At 39.8% G+C, this 14,218-nt stretch overlaps 1 protein-coding gene across 1 annotated transcript in view; it reads right to left on the reverse strand.

The window, feature by feature from the left end:
- Window positions 1–14,218, reverse strand: part of adarb1b (adenosine deaminase RNA specific B1b) — a 109,973-nt gene that overhangs the window by 65,811 nt on the left and 29,944 nt on the right. Inside the window, exon 2 of the mRNA XM_026376288.1 lies at window positions 4,693–4,759. The gene's annotated coding sequence lies outside the window, so the exon portion shown is untranslated. The remainder of the gene's footprint in view (window positions 1–4,692; window positions 4,760–14,218) is intronic.

Genomic DNA, 14,218 nt, shown 5'->3' on the forward strand with positions numbered 1-14,218 from the left:
CAGGTTTTCATTGAACTGAACTGTTACCTACATTCAGTATCCAGCACTGGTAGATGAACGATAGGTTGGATGTCCTGTTTTGGGCTTTGTATATCATAAAACCATACAGATTAGTTACCTACTGATATACTGTTTGGACTTGTAATTACTATGTTAGCATTACTACTGTAGTAAGGTTCAGTCAGGCATGCTCACAGTACACAGCTTACATTAGAGTATAAGCACATTGTTTCATCAAGTGCTTGCATGTTGGCTCTTAGTTCTGCACGTGCTTCTGCTGCAGTGGCTATTTTTGAAAAGGTGATAAAAAACACCCTCTAAACTCATTATATAAACAGAATCTTTTTTTTTCTTTCTTTTTAAATAAAGCCCCACGCACATCGCATGCATGCATGTGGATGTGGAGAAATCCAAAGCTTAACAAGTCGTAGACTCGTAGTTACCCACAAATCCCACAAGCGTATAATAATACCCTCACTGACTATGTAGACAATATTTCAGGAGTGAACAATAACACCTCGGGCCATCAGTTATCCAGAGGTACACAAAGTCAGTGTTACAGTAAAGATAAGTAAACACAACTCTTCCTTTGTAATAATATTCAGTGTAATCACCGTTCCAGACGCGCCCACTGCCATCTGCATTTTGTACAGTGCAAAACAGATGTCACAGAGACAGTAACCAGACTGACTCTGCTTGGTTAAGTCTACACTATCAGTGATAGTGCCCATTATTGCAGCTTTGCCTCAGTGACTACATTGTTTTTACATCTGGTCACTGCTCCCACTTCCAGGTTCCTAAACAAATGTGAGCTTTGACATCAGATCTCTCTGTCTCCTGTCTGGTCACAGGCATGGGTGTAGGGAAACCAGAGTACACTGGAGTACAATCTACTTTTGTATGACAACTAGCCAGGGTTAAAAAAAAAAAAAACTGTGAGAGAAAGTAAGATACAGATCAACAAAGTGTGGGTGTCGAGTGTGAAAGAACGCCGGTGCTCTCCAGATGGATTTTTCACGTATAAATACATGCTAATTAGTGTGACACAGTGTTGTGAATCGCTCTGGCTGCTGGATCATACAGAGCATACGTCATGAGAGCACCAGAAGAAACAGAAGCCAAAACACAGGAATATAAATCTATCAAGACGAAACACAAGGTTTATTTTAGGATATTTTGGAATGTTAGTTTTCACATGACTGGAAACGACAGCACAGAGTCATCATCAGCAACCTTCCAAAGGCAACATTGGAGGCAACTGATTTTTTGGAGGATGAGAGTCTGAGAAAGAGAAGATGTGTCAGAATGAACTGACCTTTAAACAGTAGCCAAATCATGGCATTAGTGTCTCTTTTACAGCAATGGATGTAAAGTAACGTCACTGCACTTAAACCCATTGCGTTCTTTTGCCTGGCTTTTGGTGATCACATTCCAGCTTCACCTCCTACTGCACTAGTTACTCTGGGTAACAACCCAACATGTGAAGACATCTCCAGCTTCCCTCTGAATTTGTCTACAATACCCAGACCCCTTGGAGGACAACATGCAGAGGGGCTCAATGTTATGTGCTGGACAGCTGACACTAGCCCTGCTTTCAGTGTATAATCTGAGAACCTAAATCAGTTACATTCAACCAGTGCCAGAAGGGTCAGGGCCCCTTTGGACTTGTATGGAACAGAGGAAACTGTGAGAGAGGCATGAGGCAAATATACTACATGAAAAAAGGCCTTGCTGGTGGTATGAGACGTTTATTTTTGTATTCTGGATCATCAATTTGTTCTGCTTACCCTCTCACTCAACCAAACCCTTAGCACCCAATTGCTGCAATTTGTGTCAAAAAGTGCACTCCCTCTCTGAGTTATAAAACTGTCATATCTGAACACACAAGCATGACACAAATATTTCCAGGTTGTGTGCTTCTTACACTATACAGGGACACCTTTGTCTCGGATGTCAATCATCACGATCCTTATAACTGCAGAACTTACCTGAGAATCATTATATTTTGTCTCATAATAATCCAATGTTTCTCCGTATATCCTTGGAGATTTTCCCAATAAGACGTATAAATAGGTGATTCAGGACACTTCTCATGATGCCAATTTGCCAAAATGTAAAGAAATCCTGGCAATGAAACCCTGTTAATGGTCTTTCACCACTGTGGGTCAGCCCAGCAGTTTGCACATTACTGACCAGAGGTTTAGTTGAAATATATATATATTATATATATTAAATATATAATCAGAAAACTCTCCTGGTGCAACTTTTTAACACACCTTGGCTCAAAATATGAGTGTGTGTGCCTGTACATGTCAGGCGGGAAAAAAACAAAACAATGAAGCCAAGAACTCAAATCATGATTGGTCCAGTCACATAGCAGATCTTCTACGCTCCATCTATATATCAACAGATCAATATCACTTTCTACTTAACAAATCGCCTCTTGTCATAACACTGACACCACAACACACAATCCTGAAGTTTAAGATCAGCTATAGGACCACACATCACTCTTCCAGCATTTCCCATTTCACTGGTGCACTGCTTAGATGCACAAACAACTATTTGCTTGTGACATAGATGAAATATGGCTGGCCTATTTCCTGGTGGTATAAACATTAAATCATTGGAGGCAGCCACCCTTTGCAGCAACAACAAGAAAAACATGATTAAATAAGGCGTCCTACTGTACTATTGCATAGAGCTCTCATCTTCTCCTCGGTGAAGACCAGACACTGTATTATGTAATATATCATAGCCATCAATATATCCACAACAATGCCACCAAGAAAAAATGTGCTTTGGGGACTGTGTTTTATGATGGTGGGTGTTTGACAGTGGATGCCTTAAATGCATTAAAGTAACACATAAATTGTTGAGCGATTTCTTACTACTCCTGTCTTGATCAGTCATGCTGATCTGGGTACTTCAAATGGTACTCTCTCTGACCCAAATGTGACATCAATCTAACTTTGACTTTTACATCTTGTGCCTTGATCAAGACAAATCTACAGTATGAGCATCAGCAACTTTCTAGGTTGCATTATAAAAAATACAGAACAATGGGAGAGCCACAAGCTCGCCAAAGGCCCATCTTTCTCTACTACCCAGCAGCAACACATCACACTCTAGCTGGATGAGTGTTGGCAGTGTTGCTAGCTTTGCACTTAATATTCATTAGAATAATGGAGGTGAGGAGGAAGCCAGAGGGCACAATGCCACGATCTGTGTTTCCAACCACACAGGCATGAACACTTAAATGTCAGCACACACAGAAGACAGAACATCAGCTGAAAAAATCTGTGCCACTATTAAGAAAATTAACAACAGATTTGGTTTGCATGTCTGCTTGCAAAGGTTCTTCTGCAGTTTGACGTTGGAACAAACAAATATACTCTTACATTGCCAAATGAAAAATATGTGTCATGTCTTAACCAAGGAGAGAAAAAAATCCACTTGAATACAACAAGGTGGCATCCCCTGAATGCCAATGGGCACAGACTCCATGTGGGGACCTGTGGTGATCAGAATCTTCTGACCCCCTAGTGCTCCTTTTCTAGCACCCAGCAGGAAAATGAAGACTATTAAAGGAGAGTGGAAGGAGGGTACTAAATGTTTCCACTTACTCCAATAACTTCACGTGTGTCTGCCCTATCCCTGGTTATCCATGAACACTGACTGGTCCAAGCTACTCAACATGTTGAATGAGAATAGGAAAAAAAGGCAGCAGCATCAATTCCAAATGGGTACCTGAAGCATTTCTGCCGGTCCCTCCATAAAGTTTGGGGCTTTGCCTAAACACACTTAAGTAAAGATTAAGTTTAAAGATAAAGACTGTAAAATTTCAACCTTAAGCTGACATCACATCCCTGTGACATCACCAGATTATTCTCCAGAGCTACAGGCTTTTAAAATGTGATTTTACTGTTTACTATTACAGACTGTACACCCATTGATAAACCTGACCATCTTATGTAAATGAGTCACCACATATTAAACAAGAATAACAAGAAAAAGTATGCCACTGTATGTATTATACGTAGTGCACATCAGTGCATCTCCATGCACTGTAATTAATGATCCTTACTCAACAGAGCGGGATTTTTCTCAACTAAATTGAGGCTAAATGGAGGAGACAGTCAAAGACAGACAAAGAGGGACGGAGGAAGAGTCGAGGATCCCCTGATATTTGTGCCATTCTCAAAATAGACACACTGGAGCTGAGATATGAGCTGTACTCATCCAAGACCTCAGAGAACAAAGACAGACAAGAGCAAAAACTGAATGTAGCATAAGCTCCAACGTAAAGTTAAATGCAAGGGCTGACGTGAGGTGACATCGAGTTACACCACTGTTTATGAACTTGTATTGAACATGAACCTTCTGTATTTCCCAACGACTGGTAATGTGACTCCTCATTGTGCCATCAGTCCCTGGAGTATGTCCAAGTCTGAAACAGCTGTTAAGTCAGCACACTCGAACTTAGGTACAATGCTGTTTTACAGAATTTGACTTTGTAATAGACAGGAAATTGACATCTGGTTGTGTGCGAGTCCTTTTGCAGCTTGCTAGTCAAAACTGGCCCAACAAAAAAAGGCATCTTGCAATTTAACAAATCGGTATCTGTGCACTCTCAAATGTGGATAAGGTGAAGGCCTGAAAATGTGAAACTGTGAAAAGTTCTGTACTCACCGTTCTGCTGAATAGTCGAGGTGCTTTAAGTTCCAATCTGTTGCAGTCCACAGATGCCACACAGCTCCTGCAGAAAACAATAAATCAGTAAATATATATGTGATGCAGCTGTGGACATAAGTATTCTGGACTAGTTCAGCATAAGCTAATTTTCTTAAAATAAATATACTTCAGTTGATTGGATTTCTTTATTTAAATAAGCCATCAAACATGTAAATTGATGTTGACTGATTAATGAGAGTCTGGTCTACAATGATCCTACATAAAATCATCTATACCCAGTTGATGGGGATGCCATGCTTTTAACTGTTTTGGTAAAATAAGGCTTGACTATTGTCACACACACGGTGGAGCAGATCTTAGGATGTGACCTTTTTGTGAAGAAGCTGCACATTCAACCAGAAGAAGCAGTTAAAAGAAATAAAGCCAAGAATTTCTTCAGTCAGCAGGGCGTCACAGATCACCACAGAATAAGCAGGAACTGCTGGCCAACACCCTCCTCGCCCTGCCACAAGAAGTTTGACTCTAACCAACACCAGCCGCAGCCATACCACAATACAGCAGCACTTAAGCAGAGTGGCAGCCAACAGCCTAGACATCCACAGAAGCATGAGAAAGGGGAGCAGATGCTGACCCATTGTCCAGTCGCATTAGTGACTGTGATTCCTCTCTTACAGGCACAAGGACAGATGTATATCTTGAAAACAAACAAATGGAGGTGACACCGGCAGGTTCAGCATGAACTGAACCTAAGTGGCATGCCTCTAAATCAATTAAAATCAAGTTACTTGTGTCAACCTGCTCTTCAGCAGTGACAAACACAAAAAGGTCCAAAGACGCAAGAGTTGCATCAGCAGCATGTTCAATTTTGATACAGTTCCTGATATTGAGATGAGGTGTCTATAATTCAAATCTATATATATATATATATATATATATATATATATATATATATATATATATATATATATATATACAAATTGTAAAACTTCACGATGTCCCTTATATAAATTCGATTCTTTAATCTTGAACTTACTGTACCACCTTAAACACCTAAAAGAGTTGGCCTGTCCCTTAAATTAAAGGCTTGTGGGCTGATTGTTGCAGACCATATGGTATCAAGCATGCCCATATGGGCAGCTTGGTTGGAAAAAATACACTCTCCATCTGCATCCTCACATGCCCTGTTCATGTGTGTGTGTGTGTGTGAGTCCATCATCTGCATTCAAGTCATCCACCAAGGTGCTCGACACCTCTTCGAGCTGCCATGAGAATTTGGTTGCAGAGGAGTCACCTTCCTCAGATTTAGCCTCAATTTCCATATTTTTTGCAATTAAAATTTGAACTCTAGATTTACACTAATATCTAACCTGTGTTTGTGTGTATATGATAAAAGTGACAGCTCTATATTATTGGCCTCTGATTTCATCTGCAAAACCAAAACACCAATAAACAATGAATCTTATGGCACAGTTTAACTGCAATTCCTAGCTTCGCAGTATATAACATGTAGCAGTAGGAATATGCAAGCTAAATGCAGTTTTGTTAAGAATAACAAGAAGTCAGCAATGAAAAAGGAGCATCGACACACTGAATGTGCATAAGCTTTGGTTGGGTTTTGTTAATACTGTGCAAGATTTGTTACATAAGCCAGCTGGGAGTTGCTATGACTCACCTTGTGCTTTCTCCCTCTTGTGTCTTGTGACCAAGTAATGCAACACTAGAGGAGGAGGACAGGCTACACTAGTACTTAGTCTGCCTTGTCTCTAAGGGCACAACTGTACGGTGCTGCAAATTTAGTGACAGTGAATGCATCAATTTGACTTTAAGAACATTCAACCATCACCGCTGTGTGCCCCGAGGATGCTGTCATGCCTCCTCCACCATCTATGCCAGAAGAAAAAAAATTGGAGAGCTAATGACAATAGTAGAGGCTGAAGGATGCTTATTCTTCAACTATACGACGTGTGTAATGAAACGCAATCTTGTAAGAAAGTGAAATCTCAGTATATCACTGCATCAAGTCGAACTACTGTGCTGAAATGGAGAGGAAATGACATTTTTGTATCCCAGAAATGACCCAAGCAGCCTCCCAGCAGTTGTAAAGCATTATGTGCATTATGTGGTTCATCCTGACTCATTTCCACTAAGATGCTACGTCTGTGACAAAATCTACTGCAGCTGCAAACCTTATTGAAACAGGTCCTGATTCAGTGTTTTTCTTTTTCCCAGACTCTGCATTCTGAGTAACAACCACTGCTGTTCCACATGAGCAGCCAAACACGGTGGCAGATGTCAATCGCGATAAATTAAAAGACAACAACTGGTAAGCAGTTTAGTCAAGAACAAAATGCTTAGGCTGCTGATTCTTAAATGAGCCTTGCCCATCATGGAGCGCCTTACAGTAATTTGTGAAACGTGAAGACGGAACAGGTTTTCAACTGCTGGTAATGGAGTCTCCCCTAAGCTAATCCCAAATGTCAACACAGTGCAATTAACCCTGATTCCAGAGAGTGAGAAAAAGTTCACTCGCATGTCTGACATAAGGCTAGAACCCAACAATGGTGTCTGCTTCTGCAAAACAGAGATTTCATGTCAAAATAAAAACACAAGAGCTATAAAAGCCGCAGAGATATTCAAGATAATTTGCAAGAAATGGTTCTGTAAAGTCTGCAAAGCATGCATCTTTCTTTACCAAGTATTCTAGTCATGGCCAAGACAAGACAACAATACCAATTAAATGCACACAGAAATACTGGGTCAGGGAAACAATAAAACTACCAACACACCAAAACCACTAATCTAATAAAGTCCAATAGGACAATCACACACACTCACAAGGAGCGCTAATTATTGCCACACACATGGCAAACAGACAGCAAGCACAGAAAAACTGAACTAATAAAAACCAAAAGATGTATTAAGAGTTTGTCTAGCTGTCTAGATTCTCCTATACTCATTACCTGTCCAAGCTGCTCCTGGAGATTTTTATCATCCACACTAACCTGAACTTAAAAAAAAAAAGGCCCGAGTACCACAGGGTATAAAAGGATTGACATTGCTTCCATTTTTGTGTCCAATTTTCTCTGCTTGTTTGGTTAGGCTTTCTTCAACCACAGACCATATAACTACCTTCAACACATAAAATACATTTCCACTGACCTGGTGGGACTTGGCCCCTCCCCCAGCATCCTCTACATCCAGAGCCAATACACTATACAAACACTATTTCACTGGTCCGAGATATTTGATCGTCATCTTTCTACCATATTACGTCTCTGTTCCAGTTTGTTCTGCCATCAACTCTCTGAGAAATGCTGGTAAATTTGACATGTCATACTTCCTTCAGAATCTTGATTCATCTAAATTTCTGACCTTATCTCAAATTTCCTTTTGTGTATGATCACAGGTGAAAGTGACAGGCTGTGATGGTGACAGATGATGGCAATAAACGTCAGCATAGCTAAAGATGATTATGCAGATGGTGTGACAGCTGATTGCTTTTTGTGTCTGCTGGCTGCCAAAGGCCCTTCACTTCTGAAAACTGAAGTTGGGGATTAAGATTGAAGTCACATACTGGGAAAGTTTGTGGGGGAAGACTGAATGACTCACTCTCACTTGAACAAAGTGCTGCTGCAAAGATATCTAAGAAATTAACATCTAGTCAATTCGAGAACAGAAGGCTGTGATGGTCAAATCTTTGTTTTTTCATGAGAAATGTAGCAGGATACAACTTATTTGAATTAAAGGCATGTGATCAAAGCTGCCCCGTTAATGTCAAAATGTGATACGAACGTAACACTGATGCAACATCTGAATTAAACTTGATGTGTCAAGCGAGAATCAAAATGAACCGACAACAAAGCATTAAAGCAAGGTTTGTTTTCTAGAATGAACCCAAGGCCAAGGTAAACTTAGGGAAAATAGGCTGTGCACAATGCAAGCGTGTGTTTTTTAACATGCCATGTGTACAGACCACATAATGTATGTTCAATGCCTCCTTCATTTTCAACATGCCATCTGTTTTTTCTTGCTGGCTCATAAAAAAAAATCTTTCAACTTCTTTGACACCTCTGTTGACAGCTTTGTGCATCTTGCCAGTGCATGTCTGGCAAGCCAAACCCCACAAGGAGCTCCAGTGGGTTCAGTTTCAGCCCGTCCGTGACTACATGTCAAAAGAAGACATAAACAATATTTTTGGACAATAGTTAAAAGTTTAGTTGAACAATAAGAAATGTGTTCATTGCCAAAACCAGAAACCATTCGCACTTTGTTGTATAATAAAGATGCTTCCTGTTGTTTCCTGACTAATCTCAAAGAGGAACAAATCATTTACCGTGGTGTTATCACTTTCACTGCATTATATGTACAAAACCAGTTTTTGTACATTCTGTCTACACTGGGAATCATCATTTAATCATTTTGAGAGGGCCATTTTATTTAACACACAAAAATATTACAAAAGAAACAACCCATGTGTCGTGTATTTTTGTCTAACACACTATGTCACTGTGAAGGTAGAAGGCTGTACAGCGACATAGCTCGATGTTAAAAAACATCTCTTTACATTACTACAAAAGGCTTACTGCCATTCACCAGAGGGAAACACGCAGACGTCCTAAATAATTCTCACCCCACCAAGTGAAATTCTGTCTGAGAGCAACTTAACATACAGTAACTCAGTCTGGCATGAGCTACACATACTGTACACCCACACAAATGCACAGTCACACGATCAAGCTGATTAACCCTCCGGGTTTAGTACACAGTATAGATTATAAGTCACAGCTACTCATTAGAGAGGGAGCAAAGAGAGCGGCTGAGCTGAAAGAGGTCGCTCTCATTTGAAGACTCGAACCTTTAATTGCTGCCAAAATAGGATCTACAAAGAACTCAAACAGGAGTCCCAATATGTTGTAGATGAAGTTTCAATTTTAAACATGGATTCAAGTTGTCATAGATGTAAAAGTCTGTATTTACCTCTGTTTTTTTGTATTTATCTATTTATTTTTGTTTGAGAACAACAGCCAAGGCTTGTATAAAGTGATCGCCTTTACAACATATACTTTCATTTATATATTTAACCACTAAAATTGGTTCAGACACAAAGTATAAAGCAGAGCAGCTACTGATCGGCATGGAGCTCATTTCGTGCACAACAGATGGTTCAACTAGCCAACATCCTCTGTGGCCTGGAGGGTTTAGTACTCGCTCTTCCTGCACTGGTGCCACATGTACTGTAACCCAGACAAATGAGGTCCTGTTCTCAATTAAAAGTAAAAAATTGAACTATCAGCTTCAACTCTGGGCTCAAAAATTACCGTCTGAGCAAACACTAACGTCACGAGGAAAAGTCAATAACATGACAATGATGTGCTTACAGTACAGGGGAACTTTGGATATTTGCATCCACGTCTATGACTCGATGATTCACCTGAACCTACATTTCAAGTTTTCATTCAGCCATTCATTCCATACTATTCAAACACCAACTGATGAAAGCTTGAAATCCCTTGAGAACTACTTTTATTTGGACACATTTCATTCAGAGTCATCACTTTTTCCCCGACACCATCCTCCAGAGTGTGCATCACTCATGCGACTATGACAACCCATCAAACTGTTTTTATAATGAGGTGTGACAGCAGGGAACTGCGTACCTCTAGCTCGGCATTTGCTGCGTGTACTTTGTGCTGGACAGGTTAGGTAACCTCAGAAATTGAATCAAAAACATCTTATCCACAGAACTGAGAGAGAGGAGCAGTTCTCCGCACTATGACGGCCAGAGAATGATGGTGGAGATGTATTCCATCACCAGTGTTGGCAGTAGACTGTGAATATTGTCATACACATGCCTGTATACCATCCCATTAAAGTTGTTAAAGTTCACCTTTGTCTCTCTCTTCATTTACTGCCTCTTTTCCTCCATTTTTTGTGTATGGATAGTTCTGTAAGAATCTGTGCATCAAAACACTAATTTATGTGCCCAAACGCTGCAACATCTGATGTGGAACTTTAAATCCTGCAGGCTTTGTACAGTATATTTATTTGCTGCCTTGAATACACTAAATCACAAAAGCACACACTTAACTTTTAAGGCCAATGCTTTATCTAAAAGCTTAACTTTGGGTGGCTGCCAAATGCCAATGCCAGTTTTGAACTGTCCACTAAAGTTACAGGTCAGCACAAATGCACAGATATAAGTAGAGTTCAGTCCTGTTTTTGTTTCCAATGTGGACAATCTGACACCAGCAGGTCTGAAACTTTCTGCACAAACAATGACTAATCTATTATCTCTTCAATTTTCATAATGTAAGCTATCTCAGCTCAGATCTGAGCACATATGGACATTTTTAGACAATTAAGTAAAGCTAAAATAAACCGCATCATTTGAAATTACACAACCAAAGTAAAAAATTACAGTATCATTACAACCATATTCCCATGAGGATCAACCCAACTGACACAACAGACAGTTGGTGTAGATTAGAGTTTCTCCTGGAAACAATAACCAAACAAATGACAGTTGTTTATGAGATTTATTCAGACAGAAGAACATGCTGATGAAACAAATATGAGGAAGCTCCACTCAGGATAATTAGAGAAATATGGACTTTTTGAGTTTATGTTGTGCTGTTAATTTATGTTTGGGTGTGGATTCTAATTTTTTCCCCGGTGGGAGAAAAAAAAAGACAATTCTGACACTAGCCAACCAGAGCCACTAGAATAACAGCAGTTCAGGATGGCTGCTGGCTTTTGTTATTGAACAGCATACAGTGCATTCATCATTGACTGATATTTGGTCACTATTGGGAAGCAGATGCAAACACTAGTACTAAAGTAATAAAAGTAATAAAGTAATAAAACCAGTGAAAGAACATAATATACTGTATATACTTTTACATTATAAATATTATACTGTCAGATAATAATTTGCCAAATTTTAAATAAGAAATTTGAACCTTTTTGCATAAAAAAAACATGTGTGACTGTGCTCAATCAAGTGACTGATTATTCTCATCATTTACCATTTGTTCAGCCACTGAGAGGGAAATTATATTATATACTGTATGTATGTGTAAAACTGAGAGCTGAGTAACAGTGTTAAACATGGTGCCAACTGAACATATGGAAACCAGTAAGGGAGCAAGAGCAGAGAGCTGTGTTGTGGCCTGGCTGTGTGAATGTCTGTGAGACTGACTATTTTCAAACAGCTTCCTTTTACAACTGAACCCCACCCTTGCTTTTCTCGCCAACCGCACTGGCCACCAGTTAGTAGCACAGACTCTCTCGAGTAGGATTCCTGCATCTAGTCAACAACAGACCCTCTGTCAACAATAACAGCCGTAAAGTGACTTTGCAACAGTCTGAAGGTGTTCGGCCCCAAAACAATAACAATCATGAGTTCCACATGTTAGATGGTAAAGATTTTAACCTATGCATGCAGACCACCCACGAGACACGCCAAAGGCAAGACCATGGTTAGTTAAGAAAAGAAAAACAAGAATTACCAGCATCAACTACACATGGGTAAAGCTTGATCAGATTGATGCAGATTTAATGAGAGGCTTAGGCCGGAAGATATTTCATGCATGTGTGTTCATGTCCACTCTCAGACCCTGTAGAGATAATTCCCTTAAAGCAAGTGTAATGCGGCGGGTTTTCCTGAGCCACCAGCTTTCCCTCCCTCTCCTCTCTTATTTCTTCCTTTCTCATTCATTTGATGTGCTTCCTCCTAATCTTCCCTGGGCTGTCGACCTCACTGAGACGGAGGACACACTCATCCATTCAGCCGTAGCTATTCATTCACATGGCAAAGAAAGCATTCCTTGTTCAGTGTGCTTAAGTGTTTGCCTCTGCCTATGTGTCAGTGTGTATTTGTGTAGGTGTGCATTTTTTAACAGTGTAATTTGCTGCATGATATCAGAGTCACCAGCTGGGGAGGGAAGATTTTCTACATCCAATCCATTGTGGTACTGAATTACTCTTCTGTAATTGAGTGCAGTACTCCACTCAGCTATATTTTGCTACCCATGAATGGGAACTCAGTGATTCAGCAGTGAGTGTTGATGATTCACTAGCTTAAAGGGGAATGTCACCCATTTTTCATAGCAAAATGTGTTTTCCTTCAACCCCTATAGGAGCTGCCAGGCACAGCTAGAGTCATGACTTCTTACCTCAGATGCTCATAAGGCACACTTCCTCTTCACCAGAGCAGTACAAGATCAAATAGAGATACGACACTGAAAATGTCAGCGCTAACTATTATTAATTAGCTTCAAAAGAAAAAAAAATAAAACATATCCATCTTACAAACTTCTACCAATATTCTGTTTAGCATGTTTTCCATGTGTTATCTGCAGAGACAAATGGCAGAGGAAGCTCCTGCCATTGCCAAGGTAGAGTTTATTTTTAGACTGTTTACCCCAAATGCTGCATCCTTCAGTATCTGAACTTGGAAATCTGTGAAACAGAGCCCCTTTTGTCTGAGTCATGAGCATTTAGTCATTCCCTAGCTGCCACATTTTTGTTTATTGTCATTATTGTGGTTGATTTACCATATGTGCTGTCATTTTCATCCCCTACCATAACATTTTTGCTGAAAGCAGTGTGAAACTAAATAAGATTTAGCCAAACAGAAATGTGTCTTCTGCATAGAAACATTTGAGACTTCTGTTTCATTTTGGGTCCGGTGCAAGTTCAATACAATATACAGTACATAAGCTGCTTGTAATCTTATACTACTGACTTTGGTGATTCTGGCTCTACAATTAATATAAACATCTCGCCTGTAATTAGAAAACTCTTCGAACTAGCATTAAATGTACCAAAATCAGCAGTGGCAGTCTCAATACCACGAGGGAAAGTCCAGGTGAGTAAGGTCAATCAGCTTTGATGTCCTCAAATCAGACACACTAACAGCTACAGAGGAACATGTGAAGAAAAGAAATCTTTCACTAAGCCAGTCAATGATGCGAGAGTGTATAATTATATGAAGGGAGATGCTGAGAAAGTGCATACACAGCGTAAAAGGATGTTTCTAACTATTTGCCTAATATGGCTGTAGGTTTCTGTCAATTCCAACATGCAATTATACAACACATTCCTCCAAGTGCTTTCAAAAGCCCAGTCAGCCATGGAGAATGCAGAACACCCTCGGGTTAATTGGTTAAATTGGTGGATAATTGGTGAAATGCCAGGCCAGAGACAGCTATCATTGTTTAATTAAACATAGGTTTCATTAAAACGCATTCAGTAAGATAACGTGTCAAATATAAAAACGCAGAAGAACAATTTCACTCAGTTTTTAATAATCATGATACAGTGTTGTCTTGAAAAAATAAAATGCTGTGACTATAATGTAACCTGTAAATGAAACCGCAAGTGACTGAGCCCCCAGAGGAAAAACACACAACTGAGCCAAGCAGCAGTTGTTGCTATTATATATGTTTGGCAATTATTTATGTCTAGCAACACTAACCATGAGATGTTCCCCAGCTGTGGGACTGTGACACAGTGAAATGAC

Source organism: Anabas testudineus, chromosome 21, assembly GCF_900324465.2.
Source record: "Anabas testudineus chromosome 21, fAnaTes1.2, whole genome shotgun sequence".
Classification (NCBI taxonomy): domain Eukaryota; kingdom Metazoa; phylum Chordata; class Actinopteri; order Anabantiformes; family Anabantidae; genus Anabas; species Anabas testudineus.